Below are 13,466 nucleotides of genomic sequence, written 5' to 3' on the forward strand. Positions count from 1 at the left end.
TTTCTGTAGGTATTTGTGAATAGGGTTTTATCATCTCCATCAGCAAATGCAGCTTTCTCTTTCCTCTCATAGTAAACAACTCCCAGGAATTAAAACAGACCAAACACCCACTATTTTAATTGACAGATCACACGTTTTTCAAGTGAAATGTTTAAAAACATTTTACTCTGGGGGTGGTTGTTGAGGGGTGTTTGTTTTTTCAAACAGTGAGACAAGGTGCAAGAACACACTTTTCAGCAAACACCTGATTTCATTTTCATCTTTTTTCATGTGCGTGGTTGAGCTCTCTGTCACTGAATGCAGTTTTTCAAATGGCTTACAATCTAAACTCTGTTTAAACTCTGCCCAAGCTCTGTTAATGCATGGTCAATTTTTATGCCCCCTGTTGTGACGAATGCTCACTACCAAAATTGCACAATATACTTTACTATTTTGTGATTTAGACCCTTGCTTATAGAAGATTCAGGGGAGCCTTCAGCCTCATATGCTTTTGTTCCCACATCTAGTGGTTCCTTTTACAGAATGGCTGCTTACTACCTGAGATCCTGTGGAAGGTTAGCATAGGCAAAACAGAGAGCTGGATTAGGTAAATGTGTGAACTGACCAGCAAAGGCTATTTTGGTGTTCATATGTACTTTATGGGGGAAAGCTGGGAAAAGACAAATCTGATACATATACAAAATTGTGGGTGCATGGAGGTTAATAATCCTTTGTTTTCATTTGTTGCTTTTGGAATTTATTCTTAAAATAATTTTTTGAGATTAGAGGAAAATGTTTAGTTGTCAGCAAATGTTACAGGAGCTGTCTGATTAGCAGTCTTCTGCTCTCAGTACAATATTGAGATGTGTTATAAGCCCAAGCATAAGATTTCCCAGGCCTACTGATGCCAGACATCACTTCCCCCGTGTTCTTTGTTAGAGACCAGCTGGTTTTACCCTACTCTGATTAGTGCGATATAAATAGCATTCCACCATTCTGACTGTCACACAAACACCAACCTGACTGGTGGTAGCAGGGGATGGCTTATGTTAAAACCTAAAAATGAAGCTACAGTAGTTTTTCAGCAAAGTCTAGCTCAGAATATCTTAAAGGTTATACACTGAAAAATTTCGTTTTTACGCCTAATGATTCTTCAGCTCTTCTTATATATTTATTCAACTGCAGGAGAGACACATTCTTTACTTTAGAAGTGCTTACAGATGTTTCGACATTTTTCAAAAAGAAGAAGCCCCCCAACATCCCAAATGTTAGTGTTGCCATGTGTTAATAATAGTGTTTGATAGTGTTTCAGTGTTACAAATCAAAATAGCAGGGAATGAGAGGGGAGATAGTATCATTCATTCTAATGTTTTTAAAGAAGTAATGTATTAACTATTTTACTTAAAAGTGCAGGGGGAGGGTAAATAACAACTTTAAAATCCAAGTTCTTTAATGATGACACTATTATATATATGAATATTTAGATACTGCTTTTCAGCTTTATATGAGTGTGGGTAATGGAGGGGTAGAGAATGTTTTTGATGAGATTCAAAGAGGTTCTGGAGCCACAGCTGATAAGACATACCTGATGAGTTTGCTGTAATGTAGGGTTGACATATGTCCGGAATTTCCTGGGCATAGCCAGTATTCAGCCCTTATAAACTGTGTCTGGGTGGAAATCACTTAAATGTCTGGGAAAATCCAGACGTATGGCAGCCCATGTCAGAAGTGTAGATTTTTTTTTAGTTGGTCAAAACTAAAAAATAAAAAAAGCTAAGCAATTTATGTGTCTGGATTTTCTCTTTTTTAAATATGGCAACCCTATGCAATGTGTTCCTTTAAATGTGGTGCTGTGGTCTAAACCACTGAGCCTCTTGGGCTTGCCGATCAGAAGGTCGGTGGTTCGAATCCCCGCGATGGGGTGAGCTTCCGTTGCTCGTTCCCAGCTCCAGCCAACCTAGCAGTTCGAAAGCACGCCAAAAAGCGCAAGTAGATAAATAGGTACTGCTCTGGCAGGAAGGTAAACGGCATTTCCGTGTGCTCTGGTTTTGGTGTTCCGTTGCGCCAGAAGTGGCTTAGTCATGCTGGCCACATGACCCGGAAAAACAGTTGGCGGACAAACACCGGCTCCCTCGGCATGTAAATCAAGATGAGCACCGGGACCCCAGAGTTGTCTGCGACTGGACTTAACTGTCAGGGGTCCTTTATGTAATGTGTTGACTGAAACTGCAACAATTATAGACAAGGTGAGCATAAAGAATATGTGAAAGGATAAATTGGGATTCTGAAAATGATCTCAAGTGTTTTGAGTAAGACTGGGATATGATGACTATTAGAACTTGTGAGGGGAAATGCCTATTTTCCACATGCTAATATCTGATATGCAGGAAATGAAGACATTGCAAGAAAGGAAATGGAAGTGACAATTGACCGGAGGATCTGAAATGCTCTGGTTAGATTTTAGTAGTATGAGATGAATGCTCCCTTGTGGCCTGAGTATCTCATGTGGATGCTGGTAGATATGTAAACGTTTTCTGGAGAACATTTTGCTCAACCCTATAAAATATATAGGTTTAGAATGGCTAATGTTGTCTGCAGTTACTATGACACTCACCATGTGTGATGATAATACACAATGAGTTCAGTGCCGGTATGAAGTTTAACCAAATGTATTGCTAGTCTTTAAAAATATCTGTTTCTTCTCTTTATGTATGATAATGCTGAAATTTGCATACTTATTTCAAGTCATGCGCAGTGTATTTTTTTGCTTTTAATGCAGTAAAGTAGGAATAGACTTGATAAGAAATTGCATATATGTAGAGTTTCTCAAAACTTCAGGTTTTTTAAAAGAAAAACAAAACACTTTCTCCTTTACTTCAGAATGTCTGTTATGAACAGATCAATAACTTTTGCCAGCAAAACTTTAATTAGAAACTTCAATGCTCCCTTCCTGATCAGTTTACTTTCTACCCTTGTATATTGTTCTTAATTTTGGTTTCCTTTTCCTTTCACTATGAATTGAAATACTACTGGACATTCAGTTCTAGAAGCAGGCATGGATTTTAATAATTGTGCAACTTTCTGGGTTTTTTCCCCTCTTTGAAGATTTAATTCCCCAATATTCTATTCAGTTTATTACTCTTCCATCAAAATATACTAATTGTTTGTCCTTAAAAGGAGGGGGGTGGATCTACAAGTAAAAGCAGCTTCCCCTGTTATGAGTTTCTTTGCTGCAGCTGTTTCGTAGTTCTTTCTGAAAGAAGTGGGACTTCATTTTCTCTTAATATTTTTGTAGCAGCATGCATAACAGTCAAGCTCTGATAAATAAGATAATTATGTTAATCAGAATACTATTAAAATCCTGATACATTTCAAACAATATGTATTCATTCCTCATTTCTTTGAGCATAGGAAGTTTCAGGAGAGCTGTCTTTTTCTTGCCAGCCAGCTGCACAAATTCAAACTTGTTTTTCCTTCACTGGTTTACATTCACACTGCCAAACAGGTTTTTTTTGAGGGGAAGGGAGGAGGGTTCTTCAGCCACATGTACACACGAGCAGAATGTTGATTTCAGCCCCTATATTTGCAGGTAAGCATAACTTAGATTCTTGGCTACAGGAACATCAACTGCCATCAGTGTTCATTTATCAAACACTTTTCTTTCTTAAGGTACACAAAAGCCTTGGAGAGAAGTTAATTTTGTGTGGGTTAAACCACTGAGCCTAGGACTTGCCAATCAGAAGGTCGGCGGTTCAAATCCCCACGACGGGGTGAGCTCCCGTTGCTCGGTTCCTGCTCCTGCCAACCTAGCAGTTCAAAAGCACATCAAAGTGCAAGTAGATAAATAGGTACCGCTCCGGCGGGAAGGTAAACGGCGTTTCTGAGCGCTGCTCTGGTTCACCAGAAGTGGCTTAGTCATGCTGGCCACATGACCCAGAAGCTGTACGCCGGCTCCCTCGGCCAATAAAGCGAGATGAGCGCCGCAACCCCAGAGTCGGCCACGACTGGACCTAATGATCAGGGGTCCCTTTACCCTTTACTTAAGAGGTAACAATATTTAAAAGAGCTATTTTATGTCTGTGTGAAAATACAAAATATTATCTCTGCCCTGGAAACCTAAGCAGTATGATTTGTTGCAAAGGACTGACCCAATTCTAGTCCAGATTTGAACACGCTGATTGAACAAGTGGCTTAAAGTGCTATTGTGCCCCTTCCCAACATCCACAAAGAGACTGTTTGATTATTTTCCAGTTTGAAATTGTTGGGAGTAACAAATTACAAATATGATAGCCCTTGTGAGCTTCTTATTTCTGTGAGGAACTGGGCTTCACATGGTCCTAAGGCTTTCTCTCTGTCTGTCTGTCTGCCAGCCATGGGAGTCTGACACGGCACATAGTGGCTAGTTAAGGCAGCTAGCCGTGTGGAGGCCCCAGCAGGTCTTTCCCTTCCCCTTTAAGAAAGGCTCACTATCTCAACATTTGAGAAGCACTGGCCTCAGAAATTATTGCATGGAAGAAAGGAAGAAGCTAGGAGACTGACCTAAAGTGCTCAACCATTGCTGCAAATCCATCTGCACGGTATGTTGATTTACGCTGCTGTTGTTTATCAGGACTCAGACCTCCTAATGGACATGTGTGGGATGTATATGTAAAGCAAACACTGTCAGGGCACTGCAGGCTAGTTGGATTTATGTCCCACTTCTCTTCAGAAGGGCTTTTATGGAGGAGCAAATGTTTACATTATTTTAGACTTGTCTTTGACTTTAATCCATTACGCACTCAGATATCAGTGGACAGTTCTGTCTAAGAACTGGATTAGAAACGACACTAAATAAAATGGAAACGCAATACAGTGGCATTATGGTTTTATTCACTTTTTTCAGTTTCCCCACAGAAATCTCTGTGTTAACATAACATGCAGTTTATATTGGTTTGGGACTTGAGTGTTTTGTCCCCAACAGAGTAACCAAAGGTTTTCTATAACTATCCCAGTCTGATACCTGCTAAAAAGAGATATTCTAGACTGCCAAGGCCCAATGATGAGCTGAGACTTATCGATATGGATTCAACTGAACAGTTGCACTAGTGGGAGCCAGAGGGACATATTATGCTAGCACAATGGGACTTGTCCCTCTGTCCTCCTCCATGCCTCCTGAACGCTCCCACCAATAAACTCTGGGGGGTTGAGACATGTTTACGCTGACAGAACAATCAAAATAGAACAATGTTGAATTCCACCTATTAGGTGGTATTCAACTAAGCTTTTATTCAGAGTACAGTGGTACCTCGGGTTAAGAACTTAATTCGTTCTGGAGGTCTGTTCTTAACCTGAAACTATTCTTAACCTGAAGCACCACTTTAGCTAATGGGGCCTCCTGCTGCCGCTGCGTCCTCACTGCATGATTTCTGTTCTCATCCTGAAGCAAAGTTCTTAACCCAAGGTAATATTTCTGGGTTAGCGGAGTCTGTAACCTGAAGCGTATGTAACCTGAGGTACCACTGTAGTCCTATTGAAATTAATGGACATAACTTAGTCATGTTCATTAATTTCAATAGGTAAAACTTAGTTGAGCCACCAAGGGAAAGTACTATGCTCAGTAACCAGGCAGAAGGCCTTCTCGGTAGTGGCGCCCACACTGTGGAACGCCCTCCCATCAGATGTCAAGGAAATAAACAACTATCTGACTTTTAGAAGGCAGCCCAGTTCAGGGAAGTTTGTAATGTTTGATGTTATATTGTGCTTTTAATTCTGTTGGCAGCCACCCAGAGTGGCGGGGTATAAATAATAAATTGTTGTTGTTGTTAGCTCAGTTCAAAGCAAAAGATGATTTTTCTAAAAACAGATGGTGTCAAATCCGTTACATTAACAAAGGAATATCGGAAACTGCCATATACTGAATCAGGCCATTGTCTTTGCTGCCTGGCAGCAGCTCTCTAAGATTTGAGATGGGTATCTCACAGCCCTATCTGGAGAGATACTAGGAACTGGAACTTGCACCTCCTGCACACAGATCTCTACAACTCAGGTACAGTGCTTTACCCAAATAGTCTGGCTGCAGAAACACCAAACTGCCACTTTGCTTATTTAAAATATAAGCAGCTTCTTATGGACAATAAATTCCTGATCTGTCGAGCAACACAAATTTAGAACAAAAGAGACTATGAACAGGGGAGAAATTATTCCACATATCTTGGAGTTTTTGATGTAGTCTTTGTGAAAATTTTAATTCTTTCCCATGTTGACACATAAGGATAATTCCAGGTTTCTGGCTTATTGTAGTTTACCATCATGAATGAAGAACATGCTGCTGCTTGCTGCCCCATTGCTCCTGTTCTACTCCCTTGTTATGAGTGGGATAAACAAGCTAATAAGCCTTGACTTCCTATTACACATAAATCCAGGTCCCCGTGAATTGTTGGTCCCTAACTAGGTATGATTTGTAAGCCAGCAGCAATGCAGCTGATACATCAATGCAACATTCCCATTTTCTACAAAGAGAACTATATTGCTTGAGAGCAAGAACAGGTGATTATTAAATTATTGCTTTCTGTAGCTCAGTGCTATGTTTGTCATCAGTACTTACTTTACAACCCACATGTACAAGGGGGCAACTTCCAAATGTTCTTCTAGCCATATTGTTTTTGGGCCAAGAAATGTCTAATTTAGTTTTGCTGTATGCTTCTGGAAACTCATGGTGAATTTGTACATCAGGCCCCAGTTCAACTATTTATTTTATTATTGTTTAGAGTGACCTGAAACATGTTCCACATTCAGGGCTTTTGATGTGTGTTCTCTACTATTTCTTTAGCTTTCACCTTGGACTTACTCTTTTTTTCTGGGGCATGTGTCAATATGGAAAAGGGGTAGTGGAGTTTTTGTTTTATCCTAAAATGATTTTGTAGAGAGTGCTGTGGGTCAAAATATTTAAGATGTGATGTCGGATAATCTCTTGGTTTCTTGGCTGGAGTCTGGGACTTGCTGAGTTGCATTTTGTGTTGTTGTATAAGTTAGGAGTTGAGAGAGAGAAAGAGAAAGTTTGACTACTGCCCTTCGTGAAAGAGTGATGGTGAGGGACACTGGCATGATTTCTTTTATGCTTATCAGCATGGCTGTCAATCTGTCATCACATGAAAAAAACCCCAACACTTCCAGCTTGTGAGAAACAACTACAGAATAGCTTGCTGGTTATCATGAACCACGGTCTCAGATGTTGACTTCCTTACATATATATTGTTGTTCAGTAGAAATACTGCATGTATGCATAGACTCATCAAGATAAGAAGAAAGAAACACAGATAGAGAATATATATCCATGACTGTTGTCTCTTATGATACCTAAGTGCAAACAAAATGTATGTATATATGTTCCCGGCTGCCACTGGAAGTCCTCAAATCTGAGGACTTTGAAAGTGTGCAAAGGGAAAAGTTTTATATGGCTTATACTATGGACATTTTGATCTTTAGTAATAACATAATAGAACGTCCTTCCTTAAAAAAGGGATTTAATGGATAGATGAATGTATTTTATCTTGGTGTGAATCCCTAATCTGCATTATTGATCAGGAAATGTGGCTGCTGCATCTTATCCTTTAGTTTATCTCATTCCAAACAAGTGGTCAAATAAATTTATATTACAGTAGTGCACTATTTGTTTATTTTGTTGAAAGAATTAAACTCCCCTTCATCCAAATGTATCCCAGGTCACCATAGAATAACAATAAACAGTTGGGGCAGAGTCAACTAAATAGGTGTGCTAGGAGAAGCCAGCACAAATGAGTCCCCCTAGCGCAATTTTTTTCTTTCCCCCATTCTCCTACTCCCACCCCACTCCCCAAATTGGCTTGGAGTGGGGGTTGAGGGAACCTCTAGAACAGCATTCTGGGTTGGGGGAGAGCATTCCATCTGGCAAACAGAAATGTTTTGTAATGATGGAATGATCATATTAGCGCAACATTCAATTCCACACAGTATAAATAACAACAGAAATAATAGTGAATTTTACTTGGAAGATTAAGAAGTTACCGTATTTTTCGCCCTATAGGACGCACTTTTTCCCCTCCAAAAATGAAGGGGAAATGTGTGTGCGTCCTATGGGGCAAATGCAGGCTTTCGCTGAAGCCTGGAGAGCGAGAGGGGTCGGTGCGCACTGACCCCTCTCGCTCTCCAGGCTTCAGGAGAGCCCCACCGCCAGCCCCACAAGTTCAGGGGACAGCGGGGAGGCGGAACGCCGCCATTCCGCTGTCCCCCGACTTTGCTAGAAGGCTGGCGGGGGGGAGAAGCCTGCTCCTCCCCGTCGCCAGCCCCGCAAACTCGGGGGACAGTGGGGAGGCGCAGCGCGCCATCCCGCTGTCTCCCGATCTGTTTTGGAGGCTGGCGGAGGGCTTCCCCCTCCCCCAGCCCCGCAAGCTCCCAGAGCGATGCCAAAGCTGCACGCAGCTTCGGCATGGCTCTGGGTCCCGTGCTGGGGGCTGGGGGAGGGGGAAGCTCGGGCTTCCCCCGCCCCAGCCCCGTGCCTGGGGGGTAAAATAATTTTTTCCCCTTTATCCCCCCCCCAAAACTAGGTGCGTCCTATGGGCCGGTGCGTCCTATAGCGCGAAAAATATGGTAATACTGGGAAAGGACTTTCCCAACAATATGCATTATGCAAATACCTTTCATGCAATCTATATTTTCTGAATGTATTAAACTGAGATGGGGGCAAAACAAGCAAGGCAAGGAAATGTAGTCATGGACTGCTGGAGAAGGGACCACTTCAGTGACTTATGTTTTTCATGTTGCTGCTGTTTATTTTGATCCCTGCCTCCTGAAGTGTACTTGTGTGGGATGTATGCTCAACACAAATGCTGCCTGTGTACTGTCTTCACTAATTGGTTTGGATTTATGACCCACTTCTCATAAAGTGCCCCAAGCAGCCATTGCTGCTGTTCTATAAAATAGCAGAGAGGAAATCCCTTTCTAAACAGCTTCCGTTGGACAGGATTTTCTTGTGGGGTAGGTATGATGCATTTAGACTGCTCTATAAAGAGTTTTATTGAATTGTGACCCATTAACCTGGTTTTAATTAAAAATCTCTCTTCAAACATACTGAGCTTTGGAGATCCAAATTTTCCACTGCAGCACACACCAATAAGTGTGTGATTTGGTTGTTTGGGGACAAATTCTAACATGGCATTCATGGATGAACGGTGAACAGGAACAGGAACACAAACTACAGTCATGCCATTTATGGCTGCAAAATATATGCCTCAGTCTTGGGGCTGTGTGAATTTGGCTCTGTAAGCCCCATTGAGAACCACCACAGACTCCTTTCCACAGGATGAAAACTGGACAAATCCATTTGCCTTTAGCTGATTTCTTCTTGCATCGCTGGAGTTAATTGCTCATTCTTTCAGCTGCTTAGTCAAAGTTCCTTAATCCCTGTTGATGAGGCTGCTGGAGGAGAATTGTCGAAGCCCCCTCTTGCCTTCTTTTTTTGTACAATAACCTTGAATAGATCAGGTGGAGCCTGCAATATGTCTACTAGTTTTCTTTTCTCATTGCACCTTCTTTGCTTGAGACAAATGCCAGGCATTGACTTCAAAAGCAACAGTAAGGTTTTCCAGGGTTGTACACCCCATGAAGAAGCCTTCAGGATCTTTTCTCTAAATCTGATGAACTATTTCATAGATTTGTGGATATTTAGTTGTTGAATTGATTGTTTTAATGTGTTTAGTTGGGAAGGAGGGCAGTATCTAAATTCAATAAATAGTTTTATTAGGTTTTATTATTTATATGTATGGTGATGATGATGCCCTTTTTTGTTTCATTCTATTCTATTGTTTCATTCTATTTAGCTGCCCTGGCAACATAAGCCCATGTTGAAGGTGTGGGACCTAAATCCTATAAAGAAGCAAATGTTTTTCTGGAAATATCAATATTTGTGCATTGGTTTTGACTCTTATGGTCTTGACTCTCCTTTGTCAACCTGTTCTAGATGAACCTTTAGTGTCTCTCTTAGTCACATCAAGGCACATTGCTTGCCTGATCTCTTCTACGTATCCCTGCTTTGGTTCACAGATTTGTGCAAAGGTTGCAAATAACCAAGAATGGAAATTGCAACATGTGAGTGTAAACAGAGCTGTATTCTGTAATTTACCAGGAAAACCATGCACAGGGCTATGCAGATGGGAATTGGGGTCCTGTATTACTATTATTTATGTCTTTTGGCAATATTTGGCATCTATATATAAAAAAGACTGTCCCTATAAGAGAAATTTGAGAACTAATGTAATATTTCATTATAGTTCAGTTCCTTAAGTCCATCAGCTTCAATGGATCTACTCTGAGTATGACTTAGTTGAATATAACTCTTTTTAAAAAATAGAGCTTTATGAATGGTGGTTCTTCTAATGCTTTTAAATTGTATCAGTATTGTGTATTGTTTGAATACCGCTGTGTTTCTTTTGAAGCAGATTTGAAATGTATTAAACTAAAGTTTCCAATTCTTGGTTATGGCAACCAAATGCAAAACATCTGGAAAATGTTTGTGCTTGGGTTTTGTTGTACCTCCATCAGGATTTCTCCAAATGTAGAACTGCTGAATGTTCTTCTGTGTGTACATAGTAATCACTTTTAGTGCACAAATGGTGTATCAACTCTTAGATCGTCTGATTCTAAGGAATCCAAGAGGGAAGGCAATTGTATGTGAGGTATATAAGAACTATTTCCCTATCCAGCTGCAACTTAAAAACAGTCCTTAAGGGGTAGTGGTACATAGAGCTTATTATAGGTGTCAAGGTTATGATAATAGGGATGAACGGCCGTTGCTAAGTCTGAGCAACCTGACAATCCAGGTGCATTGATAGATCCAAGAATACCTTAAGGCTGTATACTTCAGTGAACAGAAACCAAAGTCTTATAAATGACAGGTGTTCACACTTCCTGCCAGTCGCATACCTTGCTAACCTTTGTTGTAGTCAAAAATTGCATAGGTTCAGCATAAATCAGCTCCCTAGATTAAGTCCTCAATTTTTCAATGTGTATTAATATATAAAAACATAGTAAAACATCAAACGTTAAAAACTTATCGAACCAGGGCTTCTTTCAGATGTCTTTTAAAAGTTGTATAGTTCTGTAGACTAATGGCCACAGGCAAAGTGATCAAAACCCCCTGTTTGCCATGCTGGAGTTGGTTTGGATGGAATGGAGGTATGCCTCTACTCAGCCCTGCCAGCCTTCAGTGTCGTGAAGTGCCCCAGTGTTCCCACCCAAATGGCAGGTGGGCAGAATCTGCCATTGATGGCATCCCTTCTGCAGGTAGCCAGCAAACCCCTCGAAACAGGGTGCAGAAGGAGAGGACCAGCACTTTGGGTAAGAAATGTTTGAAGAGGCTAGCCACATAACACTCCAACAAACCACTCCAGATCCTCAGTGTGGTGTAGTGGTTAAGAGCGGTGGACTCGTAATCTGGGGAACCGGGTTCGCGTCTCTGTTCCTCCATATGCAGCTGCTGGGTGACCTTGGGCCAGTCACACTTCTCTGAAGTCTCTCAGCCCCACTCACCTCACAGAGTGTGTGTTGTGGGGGAGGAAGGGAAAGGAGAATGTTAGCCGCTTCGGGTAGTGATAAAGCGGGATATCAAATCCAAACTCTTCTTCTCAAATTGCATTATTATCCTTCCATGATGGGAAAAGCTGAGCTGTAAAAAAATAAGGAATTGTTGGTTTTCTCATTTACTGCAGCAAGGTTAACAATAGCAAAGTGTTGGAAATCTGTGGCTCACTGAATGTATAAACACTCTACAAATATGGGGGTGGGGAAATAAGGGGGGGACATGCACACGTTGGTATGTACATGTGTGGTGTGGGTTGTATTTGTCATGTGTGTATTCTGTAAAAAATAAATATTTAAAGAAAACAATCATGAAAGCTTGAGACAGATTTTTGAAACTTGCACAGAACAATAGCTAGGCAGCCTCACCACCGCTACAGGGACCATCTTGACACAGAGTCAGGATGCCTGCACTTCTGCAATAAAGTGACCAGTACAGTAGCAGAATTCCCAGAGCATTGTAAACTTCCAAGTGAGGTTAAGCATTCTGTATTAAATCTGCCTGGTGATTTATCTTTTAAAGGCAAAAATGTTTATATAGAAAGTTTGTTGGGTATGGGTTTATATGGGTTTAGTGATGTTAAACAGTACCCAAGGCTGCCCTATTTGGGCACATACTTAATTGCTTGGAACATGAATACAGTGGTATCTCGGGTTACATATGCTTCAGGTTACATACGCTTCAGGTTACAGACTCCGCTAACCCAGAAATAGTGCTTCAGGTTAAGAACTTTGCTTCAGGATGAGAACAGAAATCGTGCTCCGGCGGTGCGGCCCAGCAGGAGGCCCCATTAGCTAAAGTGGTGCTTCAGGTTAAGAACAGTTTCAGGTTAAGAACGGTCCTCCAGAACAAATTAAGTACTTAACCTGTGGCACCACTGTACTGCATTTGGGCAAATATTGTTACCTATACCCTGTTCTCAGGGAATCTGGTGGAAGGCCACACACTTTGCGTGCAAAGGGTTCCAGATTCAACCCCTGACATCCCCAGGGATATCTGTCTGAAACCTCAAGGAGTTTCTGCCAGTCCTTGTAGACAATACTGAGTTAGATGGACCAATGGCTTGAATCTGTATATAGAAGGCATCTTGCTTCCTATGATCGTAATAAGAACTAGCAGTTGAATGGTTGAATTCCAAGTTCAATATTTTTCCTTTTGCTCTGCTTTGGTACTGGCACAGCAGATTAAACCCCTGCATGGTACAGAAGATGTGAGCAAACAGGGGAAAGTAAAGTTTCTTGAACTGATGCAAAAGCCAATGGAGTTGTTTTCCTCACTGGCTCTTTTCCTGTTTTCTTGAAGCAGCTGAAAAAACAATGTTTCTCCATCTACAATAAGAAGGGATATTCTGGCGTAAGGATTGCCTGTCCCAGACATTTGGCACAATCGGAGGAAAGATTTGTTTTGCTTAGCAGTGGTTTTATTAGTTCATGAATCTAATTGAACATTCTAAGATAATCACATCCCTTGTTGAATGACATTGCTGATTCAGTGCATTTCTTCTCACTTTTCAGCTATGCTCTTCCATGCAAATGTAGTTACAAACTGGATAATTAGAGAGTTGGGCTTAAAAGCAAAGAGTAACTAACTGAACAAAGTTCTATGCACCACTTTGGGAAAGGGACTTATAAATGTTGTTAATAATAATAATGCTGGTTGTGGTTTTAAAATCTCATAGCAGATTAAAAATTCTATTCAGAACTGGGTAGTTAATTTTGTGAAATTTAGGGATAAGGTTTTGTTCTTTGTGATCTCTACAGTCATACATATGGGTTCTAAGCACAGGGCAACTTTTTGAACCATTGCCATAACTCTTGAAAAAAACTTTGCAGGATAGTTTGCCTTAGGGACCAAGATCTCCTGCTCAAAGAGATGTGGTTTCACCCTCCCATTCACT

General features: G+C 41.0%; 1 protein-coding gene across 10 annotated transcripts in view; it reads left to right on the forward strand.

Moving 5' to 3' along the window:
• RAD51B (RAD51 paralog B) overlaps positions 1 to 13,466 on the forward strand; it is a 314,446-nt gene that overhangs the window by 169,186 nt on the left and 131,794 nt on the right. The window lies entirely within an intron of this gene.

This window comes from Podarcis filfolensis (assembly GCF_964270895.1).
Source record: "Podarcis filfolensis genome assembly, chromosome: 1".
NCBI lineage: Eukaryota > Metazoa > Chordata > Lepidosauria > Squamata > Lacertidae > Podarcis > Podarcis filfolensis.